Genomic DNA, 14622 nt, shown 5'->3' with positions numbered 1-14622 from the left:
CGGTACAAGGGAGTAGGCAAAAGCAAGGTCGGACGTAGCAGAAGGTCGGGGCAGGCAGCAAGGATCGTAGTCAGGGGCAACGGCAGAAGGTCTGGAAACACAGGCAAAGAACACACAAGGAACGCTTTCACTGGCACTAAGGCAACAAGATCCGGCAAGGGAGTGCAGGGGAAGTGAGGTGATATAGGGAAGTGCACAGGTGAACACACTAATTGGAACCACTGCGCCAATCAGCGGCGCAGTGGCCCTTTAAATCGCAGAGACCCGGCGCGCGCGCACCCTAGGGAGCGGGGCCGCGCGCGCCGGGACAGAACAGACGGAGAGCGAGTCAGGTAGGGGAGCCGGGGTGCGCATCGCGAGCGGGCGCTACCCGCATCGCGAATCGCATCCCGGCTGGCAGCGGAATCGCAGCGCCCCGGGTCAGAGGACGTGACCGGAGCGCTGCCGCGGGGAGAGTGAAGCGAGCGCTCCGGGGAGGAGCGGGGACCCGGAGCGCTCGGCGTAACAGTACCCCCCCCCTTGGGTCTCCCCCTCTTCTTAGAGCCTGAGAACCTGAGGAGCAGACTTTTGTCTAGGATGTTGTCCTCAGGTTCCCAGGATCTCTCTTCAGGACCACAACCCTCCCAGTCCACTAAAAAAAAATTTTTCCCTCTGACCTTTTTGGCAGCTAAAATTTCTTTGACCGAGAAGATGTCCGAGGAGCCGGAAACAGGAGTGGGAGGAACAGATTTGGGAGAAAAACGGTTGAGGATGAGTGGTTTGAGAAGAGAGACGTGAAAGGCATTAGGGATACGAAGAGAGGGAGGAAGAAGAAGTTTATAAGAGACAGGATTAATTTGACACAAAATTTTGAAAGGACCAAGATAGCGTGGTCCCAACTTGTAGCTAGGGACACGGAAGCGGACATATTTAGCGGAGAGCCATACCTTGTCTCCAGGGGAAAAAACGGGGGGAGCTCTTCTTTTCTTATCCGCGAACTTCTTCATGCGTGATGAAGCCTGTAAGAGAGATTTTTGGGTCTCTCTCCATATGATGGAAAGGTCACGAGAAATTTCATCCACAGCGGGCAGACCAGAGGGCAAGGGAGTAGGGAGGGGGGGAAGAGGGTGACGGCCGTACACCACGAAAAATGGGGATTTGGAGGAAGACTCAGAGACCCTGAAGTTATACGAGAATTCGGCCCATGGGAGGAGATCTGCCCAGTCATCCTGGCGGGAGGAAACAAAATGTCGCAAATAATCACCCAAGATCTGGTTAATCCTTTCTACTTGTCCATTGGACTGGGGATGATATGCAGAAGAAAAATTTAATTTAATCTTGAGTTGTTTACAGAGAGCCCTCCAGAATTTAGACACGAATTGGACGCCTCTATCCGAGACAATCTGCGTAGGCAACCCGTGAAGACGAAAAATGTGTACAAAAAATTGTTTAGCCAACTGAGGCGCAGAAGGAAGACCAGGAAGAGGGATGAAATGTGCCATTTTGGAGAATCGATCAACGACCACCCAAATAACAGTGTTGCCACGGGAAGGGGGTAAATCAGTAATAAAATCCATACCAATCAGAGACCAAGGCTGTTCGGGGACAGGCAGAGGATGAAGAAAACCAGCGGGCTTCTGGCGAGGAGTCTTATCCCGGGCACAGATAGTGCAGGCTCGCACAAAGTCCACAACATCCGTCTCCAGAGTCGGCCACCAATAGAAGCGGGAGATGAGTTGCACAGATTTCTTGATACCCGCATGACCTGCGAGATGGGAGGAGTGACCCCATTTGAGGATTCCGAGGCGTTGGCGAGGAGAAACAAAGGTCTTTCCTGGAGGAGTCTGCCTGATGGAGGCAGGAGAAGTGGAGATCAGGCAGTCAGGTGGAATGATGTGTTGCGGAGAGAGTTCAACTTCTGAGGCATCCGAGGAACGAGAGAGAGCATCGGCCCTAATGTTCTTATCGGCAGGACGAAAGTGAATCTCAAAATTAAATCGGGCAAAGAACAGAGACCACCGGGCCTGGCGAGGATTCAGCCGTTGGGCAGACTGGAGGTAGGAGAGGTTCTTGTGGTCGGTGTAGATAATAACAGGAGAACTTGATCCCTCCAGCAGATGCCTCCATTCCTCAAGTGCTAATTTAATGGCTAGAAGCTCTCGATCCCCGATGGAGTAGTTCCTCTCCGCTGGAGAGAAGGTCCTAGAGAAAAAACCACAAGTGACAGCATGCCCGGAAGAATTTTTTTGTAGAAGAACAGCTCCAGCTCCCACTGAGGAGGCATCAACCTCCAATAGGAAGGGTTTGGAAGGGTCAGGTCTGGAGAGGACGGGAGCCGAAGAAAAGGCAGACTTGAGTCGTCTAAAGGCGTCTTCTGCTTGAGGAGGCCAGGACTTGGGATCAGCATTTTTTTTGGTTAAAGCCACGATAGGAGCCACAATGGTAGAAAAATGTGGAATAAATTGCCTGTAATAATTGGCGAACCCCAAAAAGCGTTGGATAGCACGGAGTCCGGAGGGGCGTGGCCAATCTAAGACGGCAGAGAGTTTGTCTGGATCCATCTGTAGTCCCTGGCCAGAGACCAAATATCCTAGAAAAGGAAGAGATTGGCATTCAAACAGACATTTCTCAATTTTGGCATAGAGTTGGTTGTCACGAAGTCTCTGAAGAACCATACGGACATGCTGGCGGTGTTCTTCTAGATTGGCAGAAAAAATTAGGATATCGTCCAGATATACAACAACACAGGAGTATAACAGATCACGAAAAATTTCATTGACAAAGTCTTGGAAGACGGCAGGGGCGTTGCACAGTCCAAAGGGCATGACCAGATACTCAAAGTGTCCATCTCTGGTGTTAAATGCCGTTTTCCACTCGTCCCCCTCTCTGATGCGGATGAGGTTATAGGCGCCTCTTAAGTCCAATTTAGTGAAGATGTGGGCACCTTGGAGGCGATCAAAGAGCTCAGAGATGAGGGGTAAGGGGTAGCGGTTCTTAACCGTGATTTTATTAAGACCGCGGTAGTCAATGCAAGGACGTAGGGAGCCATCTTTTTTGGACACAAAGAAAAATCCGGCTCCGGCAGGAGAGGAGGATTTACGGATAAAGCCCTTTTTTAGATTCTCCTGGACGTATTCGGACATGGCAAGAGTCTCTGGGGCAGAGAGGGGATAAATTCTGCCCCGGGGTGGAGTAGTGCCCGGGAGGAGGTCGATAGGGCAGTCATAAGGCCTGTGAGGAGGTAGAGTCTCAGCTTGTTTTTTGCAGAAAACATCCGCGAAGTCCATATAGGCCTTAGGGAGACCGGTTACTGGAGGAACCACAGAGTTACGGCAAGGGTTACTGGGAACCGGTTTTAGACAGTTCTTGGAACAAGAGGACCCCCAACTCTTGATCTCCCCAGTGGACCAATCCAGGGTAGGGGAATGAAGTTGAAGCCAGGGAAGTCCAAGGAGAATTTCCGAGGTGCAATTGGGGAGGACCAAAAGTTCAATCCTCTCATGATGAGATCCGATGCTCATAAGAAGGGGCTCCGTGCGGAAACGTATGGTACAGTCTAATCTTTCATTATTTACACAATTGATGTAGAGGGGTCTGGCGAGACTGGTCACCGGGATGTTGAACCTGTTGACGAGAGAGGCCAAAATAAAATTTCCTGCAGATCCAGAGTCCAAGAAGGCCACTGTAGAGAAGGAGAAGGCAGAGGCAGACATCCGCACAGGCACAGTAAGACGTGGAGAAGCAGAGTAGACATCAAGGACTGTCTCACCTTTGTGCGGAGTCAGCGTACGTCTTTCCAGGCGGGGAGGACGGATAGGACAATCTCTCAGGAAGTGTTCGGTACTAGCACAGTACAGGCAGAGGTTCTCCATACGGCGTCGTGTCCTCTCTTGAGGTGTCAGACGAGACCGGTCGACCTGCATAGCCTCCACGGCGGGAGGCACAGGAACAGATTGCAGGGGACCAGAGGAGAGAGGAGCCGAGGAGAAGAAACGCCTCGTGCGAACAGAGTCCATATCTTGGCGGAGTTCCTGACGCCTTTCGGAAAAACGCATGTCAATGCGAGTGGCTAGGTGAATAAGTTCATGTAGATTAGCAGGAATTTCTCGTGCGGCCAGAACATCTTTAATGTTGCTGGATAGGCCTTTTTTGAAGGTCGCGCAGAGGGCCTCATTATTCCAGGACAATTCTGAAGCAAGAGTACGGAATTGTACGGCATACTCGCCAACGGAAGAATTACCCTGGACCAGGTTCAACAGGGCAGTCTCAGCAGAAGAGGCTCGGGCAGGTTCCTCAAAGACACTTCGGATTTCCGAGAAGAAGGAGTGTACAGAGGCAGTGACGGGGTCATTGCGGTCCCAGAGCGGTGTGGCCCATGACAGGGCTTTTCCGGACAGAAGGCTGACTACGAAAGCCACCTTAGACCTTTCAGTGGGAAACAGGTCCGACATCATCTCCAGATGCAGGGAACATTGGGAAAGAAAGCCACGGCAAAACTTAGAGTCCCCATCAAATTTATCCGGCAAGGATAAGCGTATCCCAGGAGCGGCCACTCGCTGCGGAGGAGGTGCAGGAGCTGGCGGAGGAGATGACTGCTGAAGCTGTGGTAGTAACTGTTGTAGCATAATGGTCAGTTGAGACAGCTGTTGGCCTTGTTGCGCTATCTGTTGTGACTGCTGGGCGACCACCGTGGTGAGGTCAGCGACAACTGGCAGAGGAACTTCAGCGGGATCCATGGCCGGATCTACTGTCACGATGCCGGCTGGCAGGTAGTGGATCCTCTGTGCCAGAGAGGGATTGGCGTGGACCGTGCTAGTGGACCGGTTCTAAGCCACTACTGGTTTTCACCAGAGCCCGCCGCAAAGCGGGATGGTCTTGCTGCGGCGGTAGTGACCAGGTCGTATCCACTAGCAACGGCTCACCTCTCTGGCTGCTGAAGATAGGCGCGGTACAAGGGAGTAGGCAAAAGCAAGGTCGGACGTAGCAGAAGGTCGGGGCAGGCAGCAAGGATCGTAGTCAGGGGCAACGGCAGAAGGTCTGGAAACACAGGCAAAGAACACACAAGGAACGCTTTCACTGGCACTAAGGCAACAAGATCCGGCAAGGGAGTGCAGGGGAAGTGAGGTGATATAGGGAAGTGCACAGGTGAACACACTAATTGGAACCACTGCGCCAATCAGCGGCGCAGTGGCCCTTTAAATCGCAGAGACCCGGCGCGCGCGCGCCCTAGGGAGCGGGGCCGCGCGCGCCGGGACAGAACAGACGGAGAGCGAGTCAGGTAGGGGAGCCGGGGTGCGCATCGCGAGCGGGCGCTACCCGCATCGCGAATCGCATCCCGGCTGGCAGCGGAATCGCAGCGCCCCGGGTCAGAGGACGTGACCGGAGCGCTGCCGCGGGGAGAGTGAAGCGAGCGCTCCGGGGAGGAGCGGGGACCCGGAGCGCTCGGCGTAACACAAACCTTTAGGTAGGCATATTAATTGTCAACATAGAGGAGATTCCCACTGTTTAAGGTTTGTAGGAATGGAATTGATTAGACCTCCAGTAAGAGGAGGGGACTGGGACAAGTTGGTCCTCCAAAAGGAAACTTGGTGGATATTCCACCTACAGACGCAGGCTCCAAGTGGTCTAAATGAAGCCCTGAGCTATGCTTGTTTCCTAGATTAAGGTACCATAATCAACCCCCTCCCAAGTCCTCTATATTCTAAAGGGGTATCTCGCCCCATTGTGATTTTTACCCAATTCCCTCAATTTTCCCGGATGGTTTATCCCTTAGCCCAATAATTACAGATCGTTATTCTACAATCTCATTTGGGCTATACGTTTGGATGACTATATCCTGTTATCTACTAGTCTGATCTATCTATTCTCTTTTATAAGGCACTGCATTTTTTAGTGCCTGTATTTGCATGTGATCACTATCAGGGCCTTTGTTGTAAGGCACTGCAACCATTTACTGTCCTTATAAACGTTCTCAGACACTAGCCTGTTGCCGCTGATTATGGCCAAATACCGTTTGTATTTTCTAAGTTGTCGGCAGTGCCGCCACGTCACTCGGCGCTGCCTGGCAACGAGGGACGCCCGGTGTCCATAGACGCTCCCCTGGATATGACGCGCAGTCATTGGGAGGAGCGAGAGACACCGTTGCATGCCCTATTTACGAGCGATGCCCGTAGTCTTATGACACGCCCCCAGAAGTGACGATGAGTCACCAGAAGTGGCGTGTGACGCCGGAGCTCGCGCGCACTTGAGCTTGATCTGGATACAGATAAATAACCTGGCAGTCCCTGGCATATTAGCCTAGGACACCCGAGGCAGCGCGTCACCACCACTGTGGTGAACGCACGCAGGGAAACCGCCACTGCGGCTCAAAGGGACTTGTTTTGTGAGTATACACCTGTGGGTGGACAACTACCCCCAGGTATACGGCATAGATAGATAGCATCACTCACCGGACCAGGTATGTGCTATATGCCAATACTCACTAGTCCATGGTTCACTTCATGTTGTTTTATACACTGTGTGTGATTTATTTTCTTATGCTCTCGTGTATTTATTGGTGATACCACTTTTTTTCCTTGTGTTATTTTAAACTACTGTTGTTATTTGCCTGGTTAACCCCTGAGGAAGCCACCGATGTGGGAGAAACGCGTCGGGTGATGCCAGTGCAAGGAAGTTACATATATCACCTAGGGACTTCTAGGGTGTAGTCCAAGGGGTAGTTCAGGGCAGGGGTTGCTCTTTTTAGGGCGAGTGCCCCGACAGTCCCTGTGGGAGTAGGGGTAGACCTCACTACATCTCCCCAATAGGGTCAACTAGGGACTTTTTACCTGTCCTGGCCCTACTCTCCCATACAACCCTTATACAGACATACATCATCTTAATAGTCTGTCAATCCCTGTGACAGGGCACTAGTCCTCAGTGCCCTTTTTTAAGGGTGTCCTTACACCAAGTGTGTTGTGGGTTTTTTATTGTTTTAAAGTATCCATTAAAAGCTATATTTTATTAATGTGTACCCCTCTGTGATACATTACATTTTTCTGGTACTCTTGGTGTCCCACAAGTGGACAATCTGTGAAATTGAAGCATGAGGAGACCATATAGTGGCTGAACGACACAGTGTTGAGGTGTTGGCAGCATGAGGAGACCATATAGTGGCTGAATAACACAGCGTGGATGTGGCTGAAGCATGAGGAGACCATATAGTGGCTGAATGACACAGCTTGGAGGTTTTTGCAGCATGAGGAGACCATTCAGTGACTAAATGACACAGCGTGGATGTGACTGAAGCATGAGGAGACCATATAGTGGCTGAATGACACAACGTGGATGTAGCTGAAGCAGGAAGAGACCATATAGTGGCTGAATGACACAGCATGGAGGTTTTTGCAGCATGAGGAGACCATACAGTGGCTAAATGACACAGCGTGGATGTGGCTGAAGCATGAGGAGACCATATAGTGGCTGAATGACACAGCTTGGATGTGGCTGAAGCATGAGGAGACCATATTGTGGCTAAATGACACAACGTGGAGGTATTGGCAGCATGAGGAGACCATACAGTGGCTAAATGACACAGCATGGAGGTGGCTGAAGCATGAGGAGACCATATAGTGGCTGAATGACGCAGCGTAGAGGTGTTGGCAGCATGAGGAGACCACATATTGGCTGAATAACACAGCCTGGAGTTGGCTGAAGAATCAGGAGACCATATAGTGTCTGAATGGCACAGCTTGGAGTTGGCAGCAGCATGAGGAGACACTAGGGCTTTACAATACCTAACATTAAAAGACAAATTTTGAAATTTTAATTGAAGATTTAGGGTAGCTAGTGCTACCATAAAACAATTTTATGCCCAGACCCAGCAGCATCAGTAAACCATATATTGGCTGAATGGCACAGCCTAGAGTTGGCAGAAGCATGAGGAGACCATTGAAATTTAAGATTTTTAAATGTAAGATTTTGAAATTGAAATTAACGATTTTGAAATTGAAATTTCACTACTCTGCCTGACATACTTATTGCGTATATGAGGGGAGTACAATACGCTTCATTACGCTTAAAACAGTATTTGTCTAGAACAGCAGCAGGTGTGTATTATTGGCTGCCCTTTCACAGTATATTGACCCAAGGCACATTAACAGGTACAAAATAGTACACTACTTAGATGTAAATAGTGAGAGAAGAACAGGATCAGCTCACCCAATGCAGAGTCACTGCAGCACGGACAGATGCGGATTCAACGGTGTGCAATCAGGAAGGAAAAAGTCCAGCTCAGCTTTTCAAACAGATATGCGGTTTATTTTATGCAAGCAGAACACATGACAGGCATGGAAGTGATGCGTTTTGTCCGGGTGCCACCGGCCGAAACGTGTCACCTCCATGCCTGTCCTGTGCTTGCATGAAATAAACCACATATCTGTTTAAAAAGCTGCACTGGACTTTTTTCTTCCTGACTACTTAGATGTGGTATGCACCAATGAGGGCAGAAAAATGTGCTAGAGTATGCTTAAAAATACTTATTTTTACCTGTGTTCCAGATTCCAAAATTCCTTTATAATCAGAAATTGTCAGAATACCACCTACCATTCAAAATAAGAAAATGATACATACATTCTCTGAAGAAAAGGATCCTTCATTAGATGACAATATGAGCATTGTGTGTTCCAGTGACATTAGCTCATTGGAGGAACAGGAAAACATGATACAACTTAATTCTGCAACTGAAGAACCACAACAAAGAATGAATGACTTAAAGCCTACTGGAATTGAGGAACTTCAAAATGGTAAATCTACCACCCGGGATAGTCAGTCAATTCCAACAGCCAGTGGTCAGAATTCACAGTTCCCTGTTTCTGCTAGTCCTTTGCAATATTCCATTTATTACTCGTATCAACATCACCATAATGCTGGGAGAGTAACTCAATGATACTCACATTTCCTACAATACACAGTCAATATATGGAGACCATATAGTGGCTGAATGACACAGCCCGGAGGTGGCTGAAGCATGAGGAGATGAGGAGACCATATAGTGTATGATTGACACAGTCTGGAGTTGGCTGAAGCATGAAGAGAGACCATATAGTGTCTGAATGGCACAGCCTGAAGTTGGCTGAAGCATGAGGAGACCATATAGAGGATGAATGACACAGCCTGAAGCTGGAAGCGCCATGAGTAGACAGTAGGGCGTCACAATCACTAAGATTAAATGATGAATTTGGAAATTTAAAGGTAGCTTTAGGGTAGCTAGTGCTACCATAACATCTTTTTAGCCCAAGCCCAGCAGCATCAGTAAACCATATATTGGCTGAATGACACAGCCTGGAGTTGGCTGAAGCATGAGGAGACCATATAGTGTCCGAATGGCACAGCCTGGAGTTGTCAGAAGCATTAGGAGACCATTGAAATGTAAGATTTCTAAATAGAAATGTAAGATTTTTCACTTGAAATTGAGGATTTTGAAATTGACATTTTAACTCCCAAGTTTTAGTGTAGAGTACAAAGGACCAAATCTAACGAGGAGCCAGATGTCACATGGCAGCTCAATGACAGAGCCTGGAGGTGGCATCAGTATGAGGAGAATATATAGTGGCTGAAAGAGACAGCCTGGAGGTGGCATCCTCTCCTCCTCTCCTGTCAGATTACTAGAAAAACCGCCTATTTGGCGAAACCTAAACTGTGCTCCACTGTACCCCTCCCCCTCCTCCAGTTCACCCCACTCCAGTATCATTATGTGTCTATTGTAGACACAGTTCTACCCCTTTACACCTCTGTCTAATTTACACTCTTGCTCAAGATTTAATAAAGTTGTGCATGTCCTTTGATAATTTTTTTTTGCAAATATAGAAATGCCCCCCTCGCTCTACCGTGCACTCCTTCTCTACCTCACACGGTATACCGCTCACTGCTCATAGCTAGAAGTGCTGGAGCAGCAGTGTGCGCCGAACAAAACTCTGCATAATAGTAAAATCATAAATCTGTATAAAGTACACAGAGGGGGAGATTCTCAAAGAATTTGGCGCCATAAAATAAAAAATCTATTTTTGCGCGAAAAGTATCACCACATGTTTTAAGAGTTTAATGCCGCGATTTACACTGTTTATTTTCTGCTTTACATTATATTTATACATGGGGTGAGAGTCCAGTTTACATCAAAAATTTCACACCAGCTTTTTCATAGTGTAGAAATCACAGAAATGGTTGTAGTTTTTTTTTTTTGGGGGGGGGGGGGGATTGGAAGGTGTTATGTAATTATAAAAAACAAATATTATTGAAAAATGTTATTTAAAAAAAAAGATATATACACTTTTATAAAAAAAAAAAATTCACTGCACCTGCACTCACATTTAAGCTCAGAAATGTTTTATTTATACAGTTATCGCTTGTTTGGGCACTAGTAACCATAGAATATTTCGTGAGATGTTTCCACCAGAATTTTCTTGGATGTAAAAGTTGGCACAAAATTCGACAATTTTGGCACAAAAAAGAAAAAAAAACTGGTGCAAAAATGACCTACCTTTGAAATGTGAGGAGACAAAAAAAAGGTGTGAATACTATCGCTGGAACAGAAATTACAGTAGTTTTTGTGAATCTCCCCCAGAATGTCTGGGTTTAAAAAATATGTAATTTTGATGAACAATCTGTCCCCTTACCTCTATATCTGTATTTACCAACCAGAATGCCTCCAAGTGTTGCAAAACTTGGCATGCTGGGAGTTGTAGTTTTGCAAAAGCTGGAGGCATCCTGGTAGCAGAAATTAGTGTGCGACATGGGTATGTTGCAGAGCTGAATGTGTGATTATATGTAAACATGACCATGCACACACTCAACTCTGCTACATAAACCTGATCACACTCAGCTCTGCTACATACACAAATTCACACACTCAACTCTGCTACATAAACACACATACTCACCTCTGCTACATACACACATAACATACTCAGCTCTGCTACATACACACACAACATACTCAGCTCTGCTACATACACACACAACATACTCAGCTCTGCTACATACACACACAACATACTCAGCTCTGCTACATACACACACAACATACTCAGCTCTGCTACATACACACACAACATACTCAGCTCTGCTACATACACACACAACATACTCAGCTCTGCTACATACACACACACATACTCAGCTCTGCTACATACACAGACAACATATTCAGCTCTGCTACATACACACTCAACATACTCAGCTTTGCTACATACACACACAACATATTCAGCTCTGCTACATACACACACAACATACCTCTGCTACATACACACACAACATACTCACCTCTGCTACATACACATACAACATATTCACCTCTACTACATACACAAATAACATACTCTGCTCTGCTACATACACACATAACATACTCACCCCTGCTACATACACACATAGCATACTCACCTCTGCTACATACACACATAGCATACTCACCTCTGTAACATACACACATAACATACTCACCTCTGCTACATAGAAGTCTGTCCAATAAAACTGATGAACTGGAGTTTAAAAAACACTCGGGGCCCCCGGACCAAAAAAAAAGGCAAGGGCCCATGCTAGGCTCTGCAGCTCGTCAATCTTCTGCCACGCTCCTATTCCACTCAAATCCCACACACAATAAATTAAAATTTATATATGTAAGAAACACTTTAACGTAGGTAAATTTCTATGACCAATAATACTGGTATACAAGGAGTAAATATATACCACCACGCAATAACTGGATAATACCGCCATACTGTACTGAATAAAACCACTATACACAGAGCAGTATACTATACAGGATCTGTGTACAATATAAGTGATTATATACAGGACCATATGGCGGTAGATAACAGCTGTACACAGAATCTGTATACCATATAAGTGATTATATACAGGACCATATGGCGGTAGATAACAGCTGTACACAGGATGTATATACCATATAAGTGATCACAGTTACATTTTGGGACTCACAATTACGTCTTTTCTGATCATTTTCTTCTCTGTCCGGATAAGACTGCCATGTAGATCTCTTAACACCTGCTGGAAAATCATGTCAGACTCTGCATATTTTCAGTGCCCTCCCCTCCTCTACACAATCTTCCCATCTATAGGCCCACAAACTGTAATAATGCCCTCCTTGGTGTCCTGCACAGTAAAAGGTCAGGTAGGTAGGTAGCCAGGTAACCCCCTCTTTCCCATAGGTATATGCAGAGTTACACCCCCCTCTTTTCCATAGGTATATGCAGAGTTACACCCCCTCTTTCCCATAGGTATATGCAGAGCTACGCTATACCCCGCTCTTTCCCATAGGTATATGCAGAGTTACACCCCCCCTGTTTCCCATAGGTATATGCAGAGCTAAACCCCCCCCCCCTTCTTTCCCATAGGTATATCTAGGGCTGGGCGGTATACCGATTCATACCGAATACCAAATTTTTTGGGCTGCACGATATGAATTTTCCCCCATTCCACAATACCGGTTGGGCCCCTCCCCTTCGGGGATGTATTATCAGGCTAGCACAGCGCTGTCCCCACATCGGGGGACTAATCCTATGTTAACTGCCAGCACTGTTCTGCTCAACCCAATTAATGATCAGCCCAGCTGGGTACTACTCACATATGTCAAGCACTGCCCTCCTCCTCTTTGTTGGGGGCCGCCGGGCGTGGGAACACTATACTGTACGCCAGTGGTCTCCAACCTGCAGACCTCCAGATGTTGCAAAACTACAACTCCCAGAATGCCCGGACAGCCGGCGATGGAACACTCTGTACACCAGTGGTCTCCAACCTGCGGACCTCCCGTTGTTGCAAAACTACAACTCCCAGCATGCCCTGACAGCCAACGGCTGTCCGGGCATGCTGGGAGTTGTAATTTTGCAACAGCTGGAGGTCCGCAGGTTTGAGACCACTGCTGTACGCTGTATACATATGCCCGGGTGGCAAAAGATACAGAAAATAAACTTTTAACTCACCCACGTCGGCCGCACGCTGGGGACGGGAACGCTGGACAGCCGTCAGTCTGTCACCGGCCAGAGCGATGCCCCTCCCCTGCCAGTGATAGGCTGAGCCCATTGTCATGTATGAAGCCGGCTTCTTACATGACAGTGGGCTCAGCCTATCACTGGCAGGGGAGGAGCATTGCTCTGGCCGGTGATAGGCTGACGGCTGTCCGGCGTTCCCGTCCCCAGCGTGCGGCCAACGTTGGTGAGTTAAAAGTTTATTTTCTGTATCTTTTGCAGCCCGGGCATAGGTATACAGCGTACAGCAGTGGTCTCAAACCTGCGGACCTCCAGCTGTTGCAAAATTACAACTCCCAGCATGCCCGGACAGCCATTGGCTGTCCGGGCATGCTGGGAGTTGTAGTTTTGCAACAACTGGAGGACCGCAGGTTGGAGACCACTGGCGTACAGTGAGTTCCATCGCCGGCGGCCCCCAACAAAGAGGAGGAGGGCAGTGCTTGACATATGTGAGTAGTACCCCGCTGGGCTGATCATTAACTGGGGGGAGCAGAACAGTGCTGACGGGTCACATGACTTTGGGGGGGGGAAGCCGAACAGTGTGCGCGGGTCACATGATAGAGGCGGGGGGGGGCAGATCAGCGCTGGCGGGTCACATGATTTTGGGGGGGATACCGTTATATACCGTGGAACCACCGTAAGTTAAAAAAATACCGTGATACTCATATATGGTCATACCACCCAGCCCTAGGTATATGCAGAGAACACCCCTCTCCCCCCCTTCCCTATAGGTTTATGCAGAGCAGCCCCCCTCCCCCCTTCCCTATAGATAAATGCAGAGCACCCCCCCTCTCCCCTATAGGTAAATTCAGAGCACCCCCCCTCTCCCCCCCTTCCCTATAGGTAAATGCAGAGCACCCCCTCTCCCCTTCCCTATAGTTATATGCAGAGCTCCCCCCTTCCCTATAGGTATATGCAGAGCACCCCCTCTCCCCCCTTCCCTATAGGCATATGCAGAGCACCCCCCCTCCCCCTATAGGTAAATGCAGAGCACCACCCCTCTCCCCCCTTCCCTATAGGTAAATGCAGAGCACCCCCCTCCCCCTTCCCTATAGGTAAATGCAGCGCACCCCCCCTCCCCCCTTCCCTATAGGTAAATGCAGACCATCACCCCCCCTCTCTCTCCCCCCCTTCCCTGTAGGTATATGCAGAGCAAAAAAAAAAAAACTATGCTCACCTGATATCCCACGCAGCGATCTCCTCAGCTGCAGGGCCCGCGTCTTCTCCCCTCCACAGTACAGGCGCCGGATGAGTGACGTCACCGGCACCTGTACTGCGTGCTGCGTGGGGGCGGAGGTCACGTCTCCTCTGTGTAGCTGCAGATGCGGCTCACACAGAGGGGACGCCTTCTCCTGTATGTGCGTGTATCACGCATACAGGAGAATGTAGCGCTGTCTGCTGGGGATCTGGGACGAGTGTCCCGGACCTCAGCAGCGGCGGCGGCGGGTCAGTCCGCCCCTGGCACCCCCCTTGAGAGTGCCCCCCCCCCTTGTTACCCCACTGACGGGAGGGAAACGATAATGTGGAGTCATAATGGGTAGAAATATATGGAGATAAAAAAAAATTCTGATAGGGGTTTGCTATAAGCCACCAAACATAATGGAAGAGGCAGAAGAAC

The sequence above is a fragment of the Hyla sarda genome, chromosome 1 (genome assembly GCF_029499605.1).
Source record: "Hyla sarda isolate aHylSar1 chromosome 1, aHylSar1.hap1, whole genome shotgun sequence".
In the NCBI taxonomy this organism is placed as follows: domain Eukaryota; kingdom Metazoa; phylum Chordata; class Amphibia; order Anura; family Hylidae; genus Hyla; species Hyla sarda.
This window is presented reverse-complemented; position numbering follows the sequence as displayed.